Source organism: Hordeum vulgare, chromosome 1H (assembly GCF_904849725.1).
Source record: "Hordeum vulgare subsp. vulgare chromosome 1H, MorexV3_pseudomolecules_assembly, whole genome shotgun sequence".
NCBI lineage: Eukaryota > Viridiplantae > Streptophyta > Magnoliopsida > Poales > Poaceae > Hordeum > Hordeum vulgare.
In genome coordinates this window covers 264,659,781-264,677,592 of record NC_058518.1, presented here as the reverse complement: position 1 = coordinate 264,677,592, position 17,812 = coordinate 264,659,781, and the positions used below count along the sequence as shown (strand labels likewise).

The following is a 17,812-nucleotide window of genomic DNA, read 5'->3' as shown; positions in this document are numbered from 1 at the left end:
GGTTGTTTGAAAGGAGTTTTCAAAGGAATACCTGAATTGAGCTACTTGAACATTGAGCATCAAGATCTATGGAGATAGATCAAAACCCTTAATAGAAGTTTCAACAAAATGCATGCCTTGACAAGTTTTGAAGGAGTTCAAAATAGATCAGCAAAGAAGGAGTTCTTGGTTGCGTTATGAGGTGTGAATTTGAGTAAGACTCAAAACCCGACCACGGCAGAATAAAGAGAATAGACGAAGGTCGTCTTCTATGCCTTAGCCGTAGACTCTAAAGTATGCCATGCTGAGTACCGCACCTTATGTGTGCCTTGCACTCTGTTGAGAGGTACAGAGAGTGATCCATGATTGAATCACTAGCAGCGGTCAAAATTTATCCTTAGTAACTGATAGACTAAGGAATTTTTCTCGATTATGGAGGTGGTTAAAGAGTTCATCGTAAAGGGTTACGTCGATGCAAGCTTTGACACTAATCCGAATAACTTTGAGTAATGAAACAGATTCGTATAGTAGAGTAGATATTTGGAGTATTTCCGAATAGCACATAGTAGCAACATCTATAAGATGACATAAAGATTTCTAAAGAACACACGGACCTGAAAGTTTCAGAACTGTTGATTAAAACCTCTCTCACGAGCAAGACGTGATTAGACCCCATAAATATATGGGTGTTTGATTCGTTGGAATCACATGGTGATGTGAACTAGATTATTGACTCTAGTGCAAGTGGGAGCCTCTTGGAAATATGCCCTAGAGGCAATAATAAATTAGTTATTATTATATTTCTTAGTTCATGATAATCGTTTATTATCCATGCTATAATTGTATTGAATGAAGACTTATATACATGTGTGGATACATAGACAAAACACTGTCCCTAGCAAGCCTCTAGTTGGCTAGCCAGTTGATCAAAGATAGTCAAGGTCTTCTGATTATGAACAAGGTGTTTTTGCTTGATAACTGGATCACGTCATTAGGAGAATCACGTGATGGACTAGACCCAAACTAATAGACGTAGCATGTTGATCGTGTCATTTTGTTGCTAATGTTTTCTGCGTGTCAAGTATTTGTTCCTATGACCATGAGATCATATAACTCACTGACACCGGAGGAATGCTTTGTGTGTATCAAACGTCGCAACGTAACTGGGTGACTACAAAGATGCTCTACAGGTATCTCTGAAGGTGTTAGTTGAGTTAGTATGGATCGAGACTGGGATTTGTCACTCCGTGTGACGGAGAGGTATCTCGGGGCCCACTCGATAATACAACATCACACACAAGCCTTGCAAGCAATGTGACTTAGTGTAAGTTGCGGGATCTTGTATTACGGAACGAGTAAAGAGACTTGCCGGTAAACGAGATTGAAATAGGTATGCGGATACTGACGATCGAATCTCGGGCAAGTAACATACCGAAGGACAAAGGGAATGACATACGGGATTATATGAATCCTTGGCAGTGAGGTTCAAACGATAAGATCTTCGTAGAATATGTAGGATCCAATATGGGCATCCAGGTCCCGCTATTGGATATTGACCGAGGAGTCTCTCGGGTCATGTCTACATAGTTCTCGAACCCGCAGGGTCCGCACACTTAAGGTTCGACGTTGTTTTATGCGTATTTGAGTTATATGGTTGGTTACCGAATGTTGTTCGGAGTCCCGGATGAGATCACGGACGTCACGAGGGTTTCCGGAATGGTCCGGAAACGAAGATTGATATATAGGATGACCTCATTTGATTACCGGAAGGTTTTCAGAGTTACCGGGAATGTACCGGGAATGACGAATGGGTTCCGGGAGTTCACCGGGGGGGGGGGGGGGGCAACCCACCCCGGGGAAGCCCATAGGTCTTGGGGGTGGCGCACCAGCCCTTAGTGGGCTAGTGGGACAGCCCAAGAAGGCCCTATGCGCCATAGGAAGAAAATCAAAGAGAAAAGAAAAAAAAAGGAGGTGGGAAAAGGGGGAAGGACTCCTCCTTCCAAACCTAGTTGGACTCGGTTTGGAAGGGGAGGGTTCCCCCCTTAGGCTCGGCCGACCCCCTTGGGAGTCCTTGGACCCCAAGGCAAGGCTCCCCGTCCTCCCCCTATATATACGGAGGTTTTAGGGCTGATTTGAGACGACTTTTCCACGGCAGCCCGACCACATACCTCCACGGTTTTTCCTCTAGATCGCGTTTCTGTGGAGCTTGGGCGGAGCCCTGCTGAGATAAGATCACCACCAACCTCCGGAGCGCCGTCACGCTGCCGGAGAACTCTTCTACCTCTCCGTCTCTCTTGCTGGATCAAGAAGGCCGAGATCATCGTCGAGCTGTACGTGTGCTGAACGCGGAGGTGCCGTCCGTTCGGTACTAGATCGTGGGGCTGATCGCGGGACGGTTCGCGGGGCGGATCGAGGGACGTGAGGACGTTCCACTACATCAACCGCGTTCACTAACGCTTCTGCTGTACGGTCTACAAGGGTACGTAGATCACACATCCCCTCTCGTAGATGGACATCACCATGATAGGTCTTCGTGCGCGTAGGAATTTTTTTGTTTCCCATGCGACGTTCCCCAACACCCATGGTATGGTAAGCATTGTCCATAACGCTTTTGTGTACTAACCCATGGTCCTTGTGAGAGTTCTATGTGGCGTTAGGTGTATCTCCATGGGTTTGCGTCAAGAGGAAGATCTCATTCAACCTATGAAGGATGACATCAAGTGGTGATCGACATCAAGATTGAAGTGTGCAACTTCAAGTGGAGCATCACGAAGATATCATGCTTGAATCTTGCCGTCCATTGTGGTGGCAATGGACTTGTGAAGATGTGCTGAAGAGTGGCTTGCCCATAGTGAGTATGGGGGAGCAATCATCTAGTCTTCGTCAAACCAAGGCAATCAACAAAGGTGGTCCATCTTTAGGAAGCCAAGATCATCATCATCTAGCTCAAGAGGACTAGGTGCAAGGTATAGGTTTGCCCATGATAGGTTTCCTATTTTAAGATAGATTGTTGTACTGTCAAGGAGGGCTCTCAAATGAGTAACTTGATCGTATCGTTCGTTGAGAGCTCAAACCATTTGCATCCTTGCATCATAATTCTTGGTTCTTGTTTGGTGTTTCTCTTTGTTAGTTTTAGAGATTATTATCATCTTCATGACAAGCTCAAGTTCATCGAAAATGGAGTCCATATGCATCTTCGATGATGTTTTCGATGTTGGGAGTTTTTACCGGTCTTATTCGAGGAAGGGTTCTCACCATTTTCTTATGGGCCTTTTCTCACTTTCTTCTTATTGATATTTCTATCAAGATTGTGTTAGCCCATGTCGTTAGCTTTCTAAAAAAACTTGGTTTCGTCGAATTCGGAGTCCGTGTGCGAAAGTTAAGACAATTTCTGTGGCGAACGGTAGTATCGCTTGTGCCAAGCGGTAGTACCGCTCTAGGAGCGGTAGTACCGTTCCGTCGGACTTTATTTGTGCATCCTTTTTTCCTCAGCATGGTTGGTGAACCTACCGAGCGGTAGTACAACTCCGTCGGACTTTATTTGCGCATCCTTTTTACCTCAGCATGGCTGGTGAACATACCGAGCGGTAGTACCGCTCCCATGAGCGGTAGTACCGCTCTGTGCGGGCTATGAAGCATGACGGTTCGATTTTCCCCCACCTATAAAAGGGGGTCTTCTTACCCATTGAACCTTATCCATTAAGCTCGAGTTTGCCCCCCATTGTTGACCTTCTTCGAGCTTGCTAACTCTCAATGCCTCCAATGATTCTTGCTAGTTCTTGAGGGAAAAGAGAGAGGAGATCTAGATCCACATTTCCACCAATCACTTACTCCTCTAAGTGAGGGGAACCCCTTGGGTCTAGATCTTGGAGTTCTTCGTGTTCTTCTTCGCTCTTCCTGTCATTTTCCTCCGTAGCATTAGTTGCTTTGGTGGGATTTGGGAGAGAAGGACTTTGGAACTCTGTGTGCCCTTGCCATTGCACTTGGTGCATCGGTTTGAGTTCTCTACGGTGATACGTGGAAGTGAGAAGTTGAGAAGCTTATTACCCTTGATTACTTGGTACCCCTAGAAGCTTGGTGGTGCCTCGGAGCTCAATAATTGTGGTGTAAAGCTCCGGGCAAGCGTGTGGGTCTCTAATTAAGTTGTGGAGATTGCCTTGAGCATTTGCGGTCACCTCGAAGCCATATGTCATTGTGGTGAAGCTTCGTGGTGTTGTTGGGAGCCTCCAATTAAGTTGTGGAGATTGCCCTAACCTTGTTTGTATGGGTTCAGTGACCGCCCTCGAGGGTCCCTTAGTGGAATCACGACATCTTGCATTGTGCGAGAGCGTGAGAAGATTACGGTGGCCTTAGTGGCATCTTGGGGAGCATTGTGCCTCCATACTGCTCCAAATGGAGATTAGCATCCGCAAGGGTGTGAAGTTCGGGATACATCGTCGTCTCCACGTGCCTCGGCTATCTCTTACCCGAACCCTTTACTTATGCACTTTACTTTGTGATAGCCATATTGTTTCTTGTCATATATATTGCTATCACTTAGTTGTTTAATCTTGCTTAGCATAAATTGTTGGTGCACATAGGTGAACCTAGTTGTTTTAGGTTTTGTGCTTGATAAATTAACCATTAGTTTTATTCTGCATTTGTTCAAGCCTAAACCGTAATTATTTTAAAGCGCCTATTCATCCCCTCTAGGCGACATCCGCATCCTTTCAAGTGTGAACTTGCCCAGGTGATCATGAAGCAGGTCGTCGAACAAGGAGGGATGTTCTACCACTACAAGAAATATGTCAACTAGCGACCTTCAGTGAGTGACCCCAGCTGAATTGGTCGTAAATCCACGGTCATTTCGCTAGGAAGGGCTCAAATCCACGTCAGCTTGGTCATAAAGAAGACAAAAGTTATTAACGACCTTATTTCTATCTGATTATGACCAATATAAATGGTCATGAGGTTGTGAACGTCTAGATAAAAAGAGTTAGTCAGTCAATGAGACGCGAGGAATTGCCTTCACGCGGATCACCCCAACACACGCGATCTGACCCATTCATCACAAGTGCATCCAACGACGTAGATTCTCCCGAGAAATGGAAACCCTAAGCAACCACCCACCCTTCCAGATCCGATCGAGAGGCCCCTCCCATACTGGGTAGACCACACCACCTCCCCTCCCCTTTCGGCCACCCCTCCTTCTCCCCGTCCCCGTCCGGCAGCAGCATCCCGGCCGGATCCACCAGCACCCCACCTCCCCTCCCCTATCCACACCTCCCCTCCCCTCCCCTCCCCTCCCATCCCATGTCAGCGGCAGCCATGCCCGCGCATACCGCATCCATCAGCACCACCAGACGCCGCGTCGCCTCGGCTTCTCTGACGCGCCCCTTCGATGGAAGAGGCGCAGGCCGGAGCAGACAATAGCCGGCCGGTGATGGACGCTCATCGCGGGACCTGACGGAGGAGGCGGCGGTTCTTTGATGTTCAGGCATCCTGGAGAAGGCGGCGGCAGCGGCCAAGAAGAAGAAGGCGCCGACCATCTACTGCGCCACGTAAGATGTGTTGTCCCCTGAACTGAACCGATGGGACAATCTTGCCGGCCAGGTTTCTTGGTTGCTTGTCTTGAATCGACGAGATGAATCCTGATTGATTTCATTCCCCTTCGAAAAATCCTGATTAGTATCTTGGTTTTGTTGTCTGTCTGTTTGCTGCAGGAGGACACACTCTCAGATCACCCAGGTGGTCTGGGAGCTGCGGAAGACGCCGTACTGAGTGCGCATGGCCATCTTGGTACTGCCTAATGTTCCCGTCTCAGTGCACTTCTTGCCTCTTTTTCCCCCTTGTCATTTAGAAAGACAAGGAAATGCATTATCCAACCAATGTTAAGTAGCAGTGGCACAAATGGCGCCACTACATGTATTCAATTATCATGTGGTAGTGGGTGTTGATGTAGCTGTAATCCCGAGGAGCCACAATTCAGTACCTCCATTTGGTACTATTTTTATTCCATGTTGTGCAATACTTAAGGGATGCTTAGGCAATGCTTTCTCATTATATTATCAGTCCAGCGTTCGAATTCTGAAGGTAGAACGACTGGCATAAGTTATCTACTTTTGGAGTATGGCAGCATCAAGATGATAAACGCACATCGGTCAGTGATTGTCCGGTCCCTGTTCCCTTGGCTATATAAATGGAAAATTATTCAACACCAACCCTCACTCTATCTTTCAAAAACAAAATCGCTCCAACTAAAAAGGGAGAGGAAAAATCAGCACCAACCTATGTGAATTTTTTATCAATAATCCTACACCTACGTAATGTGGTTATTTAAGCTTTGTAATCTAATTCTCCACCCTTATTGTCGGGACCCTGATCCTGAGTCATAAGAACCCAGCTTGTAACACATCACATCACTTTGCGGCCTCATGCACGGTAAACTCCACGGTTGCCACCTTACCTTGGCCGGGACAATTTGCATCTTTTGGCTCATGTATATGAATATGTTGCTAGCGTTCAAACGACAAAGAACCCGGTTCGACATGACTAGTTATAAACCTAAGCGGTACATCCGTACAGGGACATGCATACATAACCCAACAAGGCAGGTGTCGATCAACAGCGCGCGTAGATGAGTCGTACCAAGCTACAAGGACTCCATTACATCGCGTGACATTTCTCCGAAGGGACAGACACAGCAGCAAAGAAGGATACACGCCGGTCAATCAATGTGTCTAGAGCAGTAGCAAGCTACCAAGGCTCGATATAAACACAAAGAGGCATTTCCCTATACAGAGTACTACTAAAGGTACACAACTAGGTGTCGAATCCCACACATATAATGCATTTCATAACATACACACAATATGCACGATATGTGTAGATACAACATGGCATCACAACATAATTCTATGACTCAAGCTTTTATTAAGGACTCATAAGAATCAACATAGTGTGATATTACAAACAGGGGTCCTGTGACCCAACACTCAAGTCATACAAACAACAAGCTCAAGCAAAACATGTCTGGGTACAGACATCTACTAAAAGTGGCTGGAAGAGCCTGAAAAGCTACTACGACACTATCAATGGAGGCAGACCTCTGATTGGGATTCCCAAACTATTCCGGTCAACATCGAACACGTCGCGTAGAACCTTTTAAAGAGACTAAATTTTCTCTGCAAAACATAAATAAAGCAACCGTGAGTACAAAGGTACTCAGCAAGACTTACATCAGAACTACCTACATATGCATCATGTTTCAATGAAAGGATTGTGGGGTTTGATTGCAGCAAGCCAGCTTTGACTCTTGGCTAATCTGTACTACGACTACAAGTTCTTTCTTGAGGTGGGATAGCGCACACGAGTCCACATATTCACCATTCAATACACCACTATGGATTCACTCTCGTCCTCCTACGAGAAAGCCTTTTATAGCACTCACACTTATCTTGCACGTTTTAGAGTATCCATTTAAGTTGTCTATGTACCACGTAATGTTTCCAAGTAGTCCATATCCGAGGACGCGGCTATTCGAACAGATTAAATCACCCTGCAGGGGTATACTTATTTACACACGCTCACACCACTTATCACCATGTGCACATCATGCATCTCGGCAACCTTCAAGCAGAAGCACTGGCATGGGTGTCGGCCACGACCGTTAACCACACAAGACCCTAATCCAGGTTTATCGCGTATTTGAGACTGAAGCCGCAAGGAAGTCCGGCCGAGGTTTCCTCTACGGCCCCAAACGATGTGCGCAGGGTTCTCAAGCCCTCCATCCGGGTGCCACTTGGTACACCGTGCCACTATGTATCTACCGCAGAGAAGCCTAACCCGTCGGGCAGAGCTAAACATTGCCGCCGACACTTTCCCTACAAACACCAGAAACTAGTTGCAACTCCTGGACAGAGATCTAGGCGATTAATAAGCCAAGAGGGTCAATTAAGTATCCCAATGTGTGGTAGTATCTTGTCTTGGATAACATACACAAAACTCAGTTCTTAAGGACGGTCCCAATGAGACAACCCACCATGTACTCTTACATAGCCTCTCATCGCTACCTTTACCAAATCGGATTCACACTTTTACTCTCACACTGTAGGACATGATCACAACCATTTCGATTCATCATCCAGATGGATCAGACCCGACACGACCCTAAGCATAGCAGGCATTGTAAGCAAGCATGGATGAGTAAGCACAACAAGGCTCAAGCAATTGCTACTCATGCTAAGTGGTTTCAACTATTTACTGTGACAAAATCAGGTCATGCAGAGGAATGGGTTCAACTACCGATAACATGTACAGTTGAATCGTGTTTGTCCTAATGCAGTAAAAGAGAGCAGGAGCGAGAGAGTGGGTTTATATCAATATGCTCAAGGGGGTTTGCTTGCCTGACACGTCTGAAGATAGCAATGAGTCTTAATCAATGTCAACGATCACATCGTCGGATCTACCGGGAGGGAACAACATCGGCAAACAAGAAAGGAACAACAATTACTTCACGGAAATGCAACAGTATGATGCATGATCAAGAAATGGAGATGAAATGTGACAGGGCCAATATAGCTACCGTTTCTTAGGTTGAAGCTGGATTTGAATCAGGATTCAAACATCACTTCAACTAGGTATTTTCCGGATACCCTTTTAATGGTTTCGACCTGATGCTCAGGTATAACTTGTTTTTAATATGCATGAAGATGGCAATTTGAGGTACTTGTGTTGCTATCTCAATGTTTGATCATAGCAATTGAAGTGGAATTCAAATAGGAATCAAATTCCAACTCCAAACTATTTATTAAATTTACCCTATTCATCATTCTGCCTATTTGGTGTTGTTAACTTTCTCAAACCAGAATCAAAATGCCATAATCAGATTCTTTGGATTTTTTTGATCCTTTTTCATATATGAATTATTTTCATCCGAGTTATATTTTAATTTCTATGATTTTTACAAATTTTAGCAATTTCCTGGATTTAAATTAAATCAGAAAAGCTATTACTGCGTCATTGTGATGTCATCACTGCGTCTGTAGTCAACAGCGCCTGGTCCAGGTCAAACCTGACCAGTGGGGTCCACTGGTCAGTGACCCAGGTGCTAATCCTGCGCTGACCCGCATTGAGTGAGGTTTGACTCACCAGTGGGGCCCTCTGTCAGTGGCTCGGGGGGGGGGGGGGGGGGGTTAGCGCTGGCTAATGATTGGCCACGTCAGGGGCTGCCGGAGCCTGGCCGGCGGCGACCACGGGCGCGGCGGGGGCTCGCCGGAGATGAACTAAACGGCGCTACAGAGGCCCATTTTGCACGTGGTTGACGACTACAAAGAGCTGGCGAAGCGCCCGATCTAGCGGGGGCAACGGCTGGGGCTAGAGTGGACCGGAGCATCGCCGGCGACGAGCGGAGCGGTCGCCGGAGTTCGGCCAAGGTGGGGGAACGGGCTACGGGGCACGGTAGAGCATGGGAGGAGAGGGGAAAGAGTCAGCGGCTCACGGCGGTTCCATTCCTGGCATGGGCGAGGTTGGAGGGGCTCTCTGGCCGACGAATCGACGGCGGCGAGATCCGGTGGCCGGAGGGGAAGAAGACGGCGATGCGACGCTGTGGAGGCTCTGGAGCTCGGGGTTGTTGACGATGAGAAATAGCACGTCGGGGCGGAGCCGTAGAGCTCTTCAGGGAGGCGAGGGGTGGCCGGGGTCGACGACGACGAACTTGAGGAGTGCTCGGCAATGGCGGCGAGAGAAGAGAGGAAACAGAGAGAGAGGGAGAAATGGAGAGGAGGAGATCGGGACGGCTCAGCGGCGCGGAGATAAGGGAGAGGAGGGCGACGAGGCAGGCAGGCAGGGAGGAGGTGGAAGTAGGAGGTGGCGCGGCCATCCCCATGCTCATCTTCCCCTCTGCCTACTGGCAGGAGGAGGAAGATGATAGGGGAGCCCCTGGTGGGTTGGGCCTGCCAGATGAGCGCCAGGTAGCTCTCTCTCTCTTCTTTTCTATTTTCTTTTTATTTGTTTCTGGCATTTAGATTTAGGTTTTAAAATAAATTGTTTGACCAAAAATAAAATCCTAAAATGTTATTATGTGACAGAGATAATAATATCCAATACCACATAAAAGTTTCAACATTTTTGAAACTTTAAAATAAAAGGAATCAAAATAATTCCATTCCAAATAGCTATTTGGTCAAATCAAAAATCCATTTTCAAAAGTTCTTGTGACCTAGAATTTTGGTTTGACAAATTTATTTTATGTCACTATTTTACCAAGTATTTGGAACATTTTCTTGGTCCCTTCCAAGGTATTAAATTTTATTGCCTTGTTGTCAATTTTTCAAATCATTGGGGTTTTGATCACTTCCTATTTCAAACATCAAAGTTTTCATAATGCATGCATGAATGCTTGGCAAACAAATGAAAGCTAGGGTTGTGACACTTATAAGAAATGATTTCCGCAGAATGGTATATATAGTAGCAGTAATAAAGCTTTAAAAGCAAACTCGACAACTATGAACAACAACGGATGCTGGAGGCACCCCCGCATCTAATAAATTGCTTGCAATATGTGCGCCCGCGGACATAATCCCTTTGTCCATAATTACTTATCATATAAATGTATCTAGTATTAAAATACATTTAGATAAATTTAATAAGTTTTCTTTTGTTGAGAATACATACATTTAATAAATTGTTGTTGTTATAGTCACATGTTGTAAGTCGTCATGAAAACAGTTGAAATCATGCGCACTATTTGTACATTACAAAGTCACATGCAAGCACAAGCTACATCTCAAGGAGAAGAAGAAAGGAAGAAACAAAAACAAAAATGTGTGATAGTATAAACGGCCTTATACCACCATTTAATCTGAACTAATTAATATCAATTTTATTACTTGTTGTATGCAGGCTGATTGGAGACTATTTTTCTTTAAAAAGCCTATATTTTGATATCAGGTGCTTATTGATTTGTCTAAGAACATACACATAATCATTTCACCAAACCAAACAGGTTGTCAAGTCGGCCAAGCACCAGCAGCATATACTAACTGTATTAGTACTTATATAGTGAGCTAAATAAAGTAGACTATCTTCCTTAGTAGCTCTGCTGCACACTGCAATAAATCACTTTCAGAAAATAATCCATCAAAATATTAATAACGTGCAACTTGCTGTTGGCTTTGGTTGCAGTTTAGAATAAATCATTTTAATTATTCTTCTTTGTTTAGTTATGAATTAAACCTGCTATTTTTCTACATTCAAACGCTGAACTAGCTCGCGTCTCTGATATATATGTACTGCATCATATCTACAATCCCAGTTTATTTGTGGACTCATATAATTATGTAGTTGTGTACTGCTATTTTGCCTATTGTTGGTTGTTATGTAAATGAGTAAATCTATGCAGTGTTATCCTATTTGAAAATGCCCAAACAAGATATGTGTTGTTAAAGTGTTGTCCAATTTTTATTTGTTATGTCATATTGTAGTATCTAATTATGATGTGTTAAAGGCTTAAAGCGCATACTTGTTGATTGTTTGTTATTGAGATGACATAGAGCTGAGCTCCAAGTTTGTTACACTAATGCAGAAAAAGAAAAGCTAGATGTAGGTACTTCTGTTATGAGAATGTTATATGCATGGTTTCCTGTTAAATCTAAAGTTTTGCAAGAAATTTTCATTGTTATGAGAATTTAATATGCACGATTCACTTGATTATATTTCTAACTTCTCATAATTTATTATTTGCAGATGTTGGCCTTTATTTTTTAAAAGTTTGGTGTACAACAGCTTTAGGAAGAAGAATTCTGAAGAAAACCCACTCCCACCAATGCATTTTAGCTCACTTGAGCTAGTTATGTGTATATTTAGTTGTATTTTTTGGCTGAATACCAGATTTGTATGATGTACGATTGTAATGTACTTTGATTGGTTGTTATATGAAATATTATGCCTTATTGGTTCTTTTTAAATCAAATTATCTAATTGCATAAATATAGAATTGGCGTGGGGCACCCAAACAACAATCCTGGTAATTACTCCCATTTTACTAGTGGGTCCTACTTTAAAATGGAAAAGAAACAAAAGAAAATTGACAAATGGGCTGGAAAAAGGCTAAGGCCCAAAACAATATGGCTTGTAAAACGCTGCAGCCCAAAAAATAAAACGCTGTTGGGCTTGGCCCATGTAGATGACCAAAATTGTAAGGAAAAAATATAATAAATAGGCTAAATTACTGGGCTCGGCCCATATAGACACCGAATTGGACCGGGTTGATTCTAATCGATGACCTTTTCATTTGGTCGCAATTTTGCCACGTCAGCTTGCCATGTCAGATCCGACGTGCTGTGGGCAGATTGCCAGCGACAAAAAAATTGGTCGTAGAATCAACGACCTTTCATTTTCATCGTTATAGTTCATTAGAGACCCTCATACTTTTGACCTCCTGTTTTTGGTCATAAAAAGGTCGCTAATGGAAATCAATGACCATTCGGTGACCAATATTGAAGGTCGTTAGTTGACATATTTCTTGTAGTGTACCATGGGCCAATGAGGCGAGAGACTGTCCGAGATGTGCTACTCGCTGAGGGTCTGGACCTGAATCCTTTCAAGAAGTTTGGGTGCATCCTCCCTAACTATGAAGATTAGAGCTTCGACATGGAATAGTAATTGACGATGACAATATGTGTGTCCAATTATAATTAATACTACTAGTCTTTCTATGAATTGTCGTACATCGCTCTAGTTAATTAGTTTGTGTATGAGGAACTTCATTATTTATATGTTTACTGCTTCTATTCTGCTAACTATGCCTCTTTGTGTTTCTCAAGTACATTATGTTGCATATTATATATCGTTGAATTAATCAGCTTACGATGCAGGTACATAGATGAGAGATGGCGAACGACTTATACGCCGTATTCATTGGGAGGGTTCCAGCAGTGTACGACCACTTGCCAGACGCTCATGCCCAGGTGGACAGGTACCCGGGCGCTAGCCACAGAGGGTTCGACAGCAGAGCCGAAGCGGAAATGAGTTACTTGAGGTGGATTCTACGGCAAGTGATGGATCAAAACCTGTGCCTCAAGAAGTACTACATAGTCGCACTCTTGCTCATGCTGATCGCTCTTCTCTTCTACATGATAGTTTAGATAGGGATGATGGAACTTGTGGGTGTCGCTATTTTCGAGATTTGATGATATTTGTGTTGGATAATGATGATGATGATGATGATGGTATAAATGACGAGACTACTTTATGTGTATGATGTGATGATAATAATGCATGTTTAAATTGATATGATGAAACCACTGTATAGAGCATGCACAAATACGTAGGGGGCATAAATACAAATTAAATTTTGAAAGGAGGAATACTATCACTAGCGTTGGAAAATTAGGAGTAGCGATGGCTTAGCAGTACACTTTATTTATTCCAGCTCTACTACTAATGTGTATACCAGTAGCGCTCTATATTCATTGCTACTTCTAACAGGTTAGGTGTAGCGCGATAGAAGTAGCGCTCGCCCGAGTGCTACTAGTAAGGGAAAAAACAACGCGAGTGATAGCCTTTCTCCTACTAGTGTATGTTTGATAAATGACATGTTTTAGAATTTATTTGCTAAAAATAATGTTCATCCCAAGCTTGGGGATGCAATATTGTATGAATATGATCTTTTTTATTTCCCCTACTTTCAGTGATCATATTTGATATGATGATTGCATGCCTCCTATTTATGATGATCGTAATTTGTATGAAAGTGGGTTTGGAAGAGTGTCAATTTTAGATGATTATTATCCCACTATTTTCAAGGGTGTTGAATCTTATTATATTGATAAAAGTAGATTTGGAGAGGTCACAACTTTATTTATTAATGATTCCACTATCTTGGAAGAGGTTTTAATTGATTATGATGAGAACTAAGTTACTACTTCTGATGATTATTGTGATGATACTTATGTTACAAAAAGTAGTGATGATTATTTTTATAAAAAAATTCATAATTATGAATTCCCTTTTTCTGAATGTTATTATTTTAATGTGAAAACAATTTAAAGAATTTGAGTCTCCTATGATACTCCCACTATTATGAATGAGAAGAATTTTGCTTGTGTGGGTAGTAACAAGATTCTATGCTTGTGCATCATGAAGAGAATGCTTTATGTGATAGTTATATTGTTCAATTCCATCATAATGCTAGTGTAAATTATTATTAGAGAGGAACATATGCTTGTAGGTATTGCAATAATATCAAGTTTCCTCCCTATGTGTTCAAAGTTTTGAAGTTGCACTTATTTTTCGTGGCTATGCTAGTTGATTCTTGCTACAATAGGTTATTTGCTAGAAAAATCCCTATGCATAGGAAGTGGATTATACTTAAATGCGCTTGCCATGAGATTCATGACGCTCACTTGCATGTTTCAATTACTACTTTTTATGTGAGCGTAATTGAAATCATCATGCCTTGCTAAAAGGCATTAAATAAAAGCGCTTGTTGGGAGACAACCCATTACTTCTACCTACTGTTTATGTGTATTAACATGATTAATCTACTGTACTAATCATGATTTGTGTCTTTTATAACAATAATGTGCCAAGTAAAACCTTTGGGATAGTAAGGGTACTTGTTTGTTTGATTCTGTTCAGAAAACAAACTTTTACTTTAAGTGCAGAATTTCTTTGATTTTACTGTAGCATCAAACAATTTTGCAATTTTTACATAATGTTGATATGAAAATTTTCTATGTGCTCCTAATATTTCAGAATTTTCAAAGTTAGAAAAGTATGTTTAACTTCAAATCTTTATAGATTGTTTTTTTACAGATTCTATTTTGCATGCATAGTCTGCTTGCTTTAGTGTTTCCATAGATTATATTGGGTGATATAAATTATGGAAATGATAGAATATAGTAGGTATTATGTGATAAATTTTTTGAATCTTCTCTTGCTAGTACCTGAGTGAATGATCTATCTCTTTTATACTAACCCATCTCACGAACTTCTGTTAAGTTTTGTGTGATTGAAGTTTTCAAGTTTTGGATGAGATACCGATATGAGGAGAATAAGAAGCATCAAGAACCTAAGCTTGGGGATACCTGAGGCACCCTGAAGGTAATATCCTAGGAATACTAAAGCATCTAAGCTTGGGGATGCCTCGGAATGCATCCCCTCTTTTGTCTTCAATACTATCGGTAAATCTTACTTGGAGCTATATTTTTATTTGTCATATAATATGTGTTTTGCTTAAAGCACTATTTTATTTCATTTTTATTTTCTTGCTATTATATAATCTTGTTTTTCAGTAAAATGTACCAAGAATTGCCCTTTAGAATGCTTGAATTGCATGTGTGATGTATATTGTACAAAAACACAAACTTTTGTTGTAGTATTTGAATTATGAGATTTTACTCGAACATGGAAGGTTACTATTTTTTACAAAGTACTTTCATACAAATTTTGTAGTATGTCCTAAATTTTCATTAGTTTTGGATATACAAAAGTACACATTTTATATTAATTGCTACTGACTATTTTGTTTGGACACATTGTTGTCATAGTTTTGGTATCTATTTATCCTAGAGTTTTCATGGATTATATTGGTAGGTATAAATTGTGGAAATGATGGTATACAGTACCTAATGGTTGAAAATAATTATGCAACTTTTCGTGGTAGTACATGAAGTGTTTATTTATTCTTATGTGTACTAACCTATCGCGCGAACTCTTTTCAAGTTTTTGTGGATGAAGTTTTTGAGACTTAGGTGAAACCGGAATATAACAGGATTGAACGAGATACAAAATTTCAAGCTTGGGGATGACAAAGGCACCCCAAGTAAATATTTCAAGAATTCTCAAGCATTTAAGCTTGGGGATGCTACACATCCCACCTCTCTTCGTCAACAAATATCGATTAGCCTATGTTGAGCCTATGTTTTTATTTGTCCACATGATATGTGCTATTTTTAGAGTGTATTTTTGTTTAGTTTGTTGTTTGAATAAAATTCACAGATCTGAAAATATTTATTGAGAGAGAGCCTTCACATAGCTACTTAATTGTTTGTCTACTCATTGATCTTCACCTATATCTTATGGGAGTAGCTTGATGTTTACTCTTGTGCTTCACTTATATCCTAAGAGTAAATTGTGAATGAATGATATATCATAAATATCAAATTATCGATGGCTATATTCTTAGCAATATTTTCACATTTGGTTTAGAAAGTAAAATCTATTGAAGATTGATAATCACAATGTTGGTCATACAAGCAATTCACGAATGATTAGTATAAGAAAGAGAACTTAGACATACAAATAATTTATGTTGGACATATTTATGATTGTGAATACCCATTAATTATTTTCAACCTTAGCTACATTTTTATGGATCCTTAAACATGTGGTGCTTGTTTAGAACCTTTTGCTAGCCAAAACTTTGTACTAAGTAGAAATACTACTTGTGCATCCAAATCCTTGAGCCAAGTTTCTTCCATGAGAGTACACCATACCTACCTATATATGGTATTTCACTATCATTCCAAGTAAATTTGCATGTGCCACCTCTAAAACCTTCAAATAAACATCCGTTTTGTGTGCCTGTACCGCTCATGGAGCGATTGGTGCGGTCAATAGCTTCCATGCTAAGCGGGTTATTCTCAGGATGAGTGTTTATTCACTTGTCATGCACAAGAGAGGCTGGTAAAAAGGATTCCCAGCCCTACATAATAAAAAATAAAAATAAATAAGAACTCCCCCTAGAAAGTTTTTTGTTTGGAGGGCTCCCGTGGATACAGATAGCCATGGAAAGTGTTTGAAAGGTTGAGGGGGAGATAAATTTCAATTCTGTTTGGGAACCGCCAATAATGTGATTAGCATGAAAGATATTGAAATCCCTTGTTGTAACATTGACAAGAATGGCACACCACCCAAAATATATTCATCTCTATTTTAAGCAATGAGCACTGATACCTTTGCAAATCCATGCTTCCCTCTCACAAGGGACAAACTATTTACTTTTATGTTATTTACTTTTCATGTTGAGTCAGCGTCCTATTCCAATATCAATCTATTAGTTGGCAAGCATCATGTTGTAGGGAAAGATCCAAACACATATATCCAGTCAAATATATTTAGCATGATTCATTGTTGTTGACAATTATCTTCATGATATGTACGTTGGGAGGCAAAACATTGAGCCCATATCTTTCTCTATGTTTGATGGATGGTGTTTGTTCTAAAAATATACTTTGAGTATTAGCAATCATATAGTATTACATGATAATTAAGTATGTGGAGTTCTTACTTAGACCTTGCTGAAAATTAGATGCATCAAAATTGTTTGATGACTGATACGTCCATTTTGCATCATGCTTTCATGTTGATATTTAATGCTTTATGGGCTGTTTTATTACTTTGTGGTACCATATTTATGCCTTTTCTCTCTTATTTGGCAAGGTTTATTTGAAGAGGGAGAATTCAGGCAGCTGGAATTCTGGACTGGAAAAGGAGCAAATCTTAGTCCACTATTCTACACATCTCCAAATGCCGTGAAAAGTTACGTGGAATTTTTTGGGATTATATAAAAAATACTGGGCGAAAGAAGTACCAGAGGGGGGCCACGAGGGCGCAACAAGCCGTGCCACCGCCACCCCCCTCGAGGCGGAGGGCAAGCTTGTGGGCTCCCTGACGGCCCACTAGCCCCCCTCTTTTGCTATATGAAGGGTTTCGTTCCAGAAAAAATCAATTGGGAGCTTCTTCGTGGCTTCGCCGCCGCCACGAGGTGGAACTTGAGAAGATCCAATCTAGAGCTCCGGCAGGACGATCCTATCGGGGAAACTTCCCTCCCGAAGGGGGAAATCGTCGC

General features: G+C 41.7%; 1 long non-coding RNA gene across 1 annotated transcript; it reads left to right on the top strand.

The window, feature by feature from the left end:
• The first annotated feature begins 5,035 nt into the window (after nucleotides 1-5,035).
• Nucleotides 5,036-6,021, top strand: LOC123409467. Its single transcript, XR_006612856.1, has 2 exons — nucleotides 5,036-5,519; nucleotides 5,682-6,021. It is a non-coding gene; the product is annotated as an uncharacterized LOC123409467 (long non-coding RNA).
• Nucleotides 6,022-17,812: the final 11,791 nt, after the last annotated feature.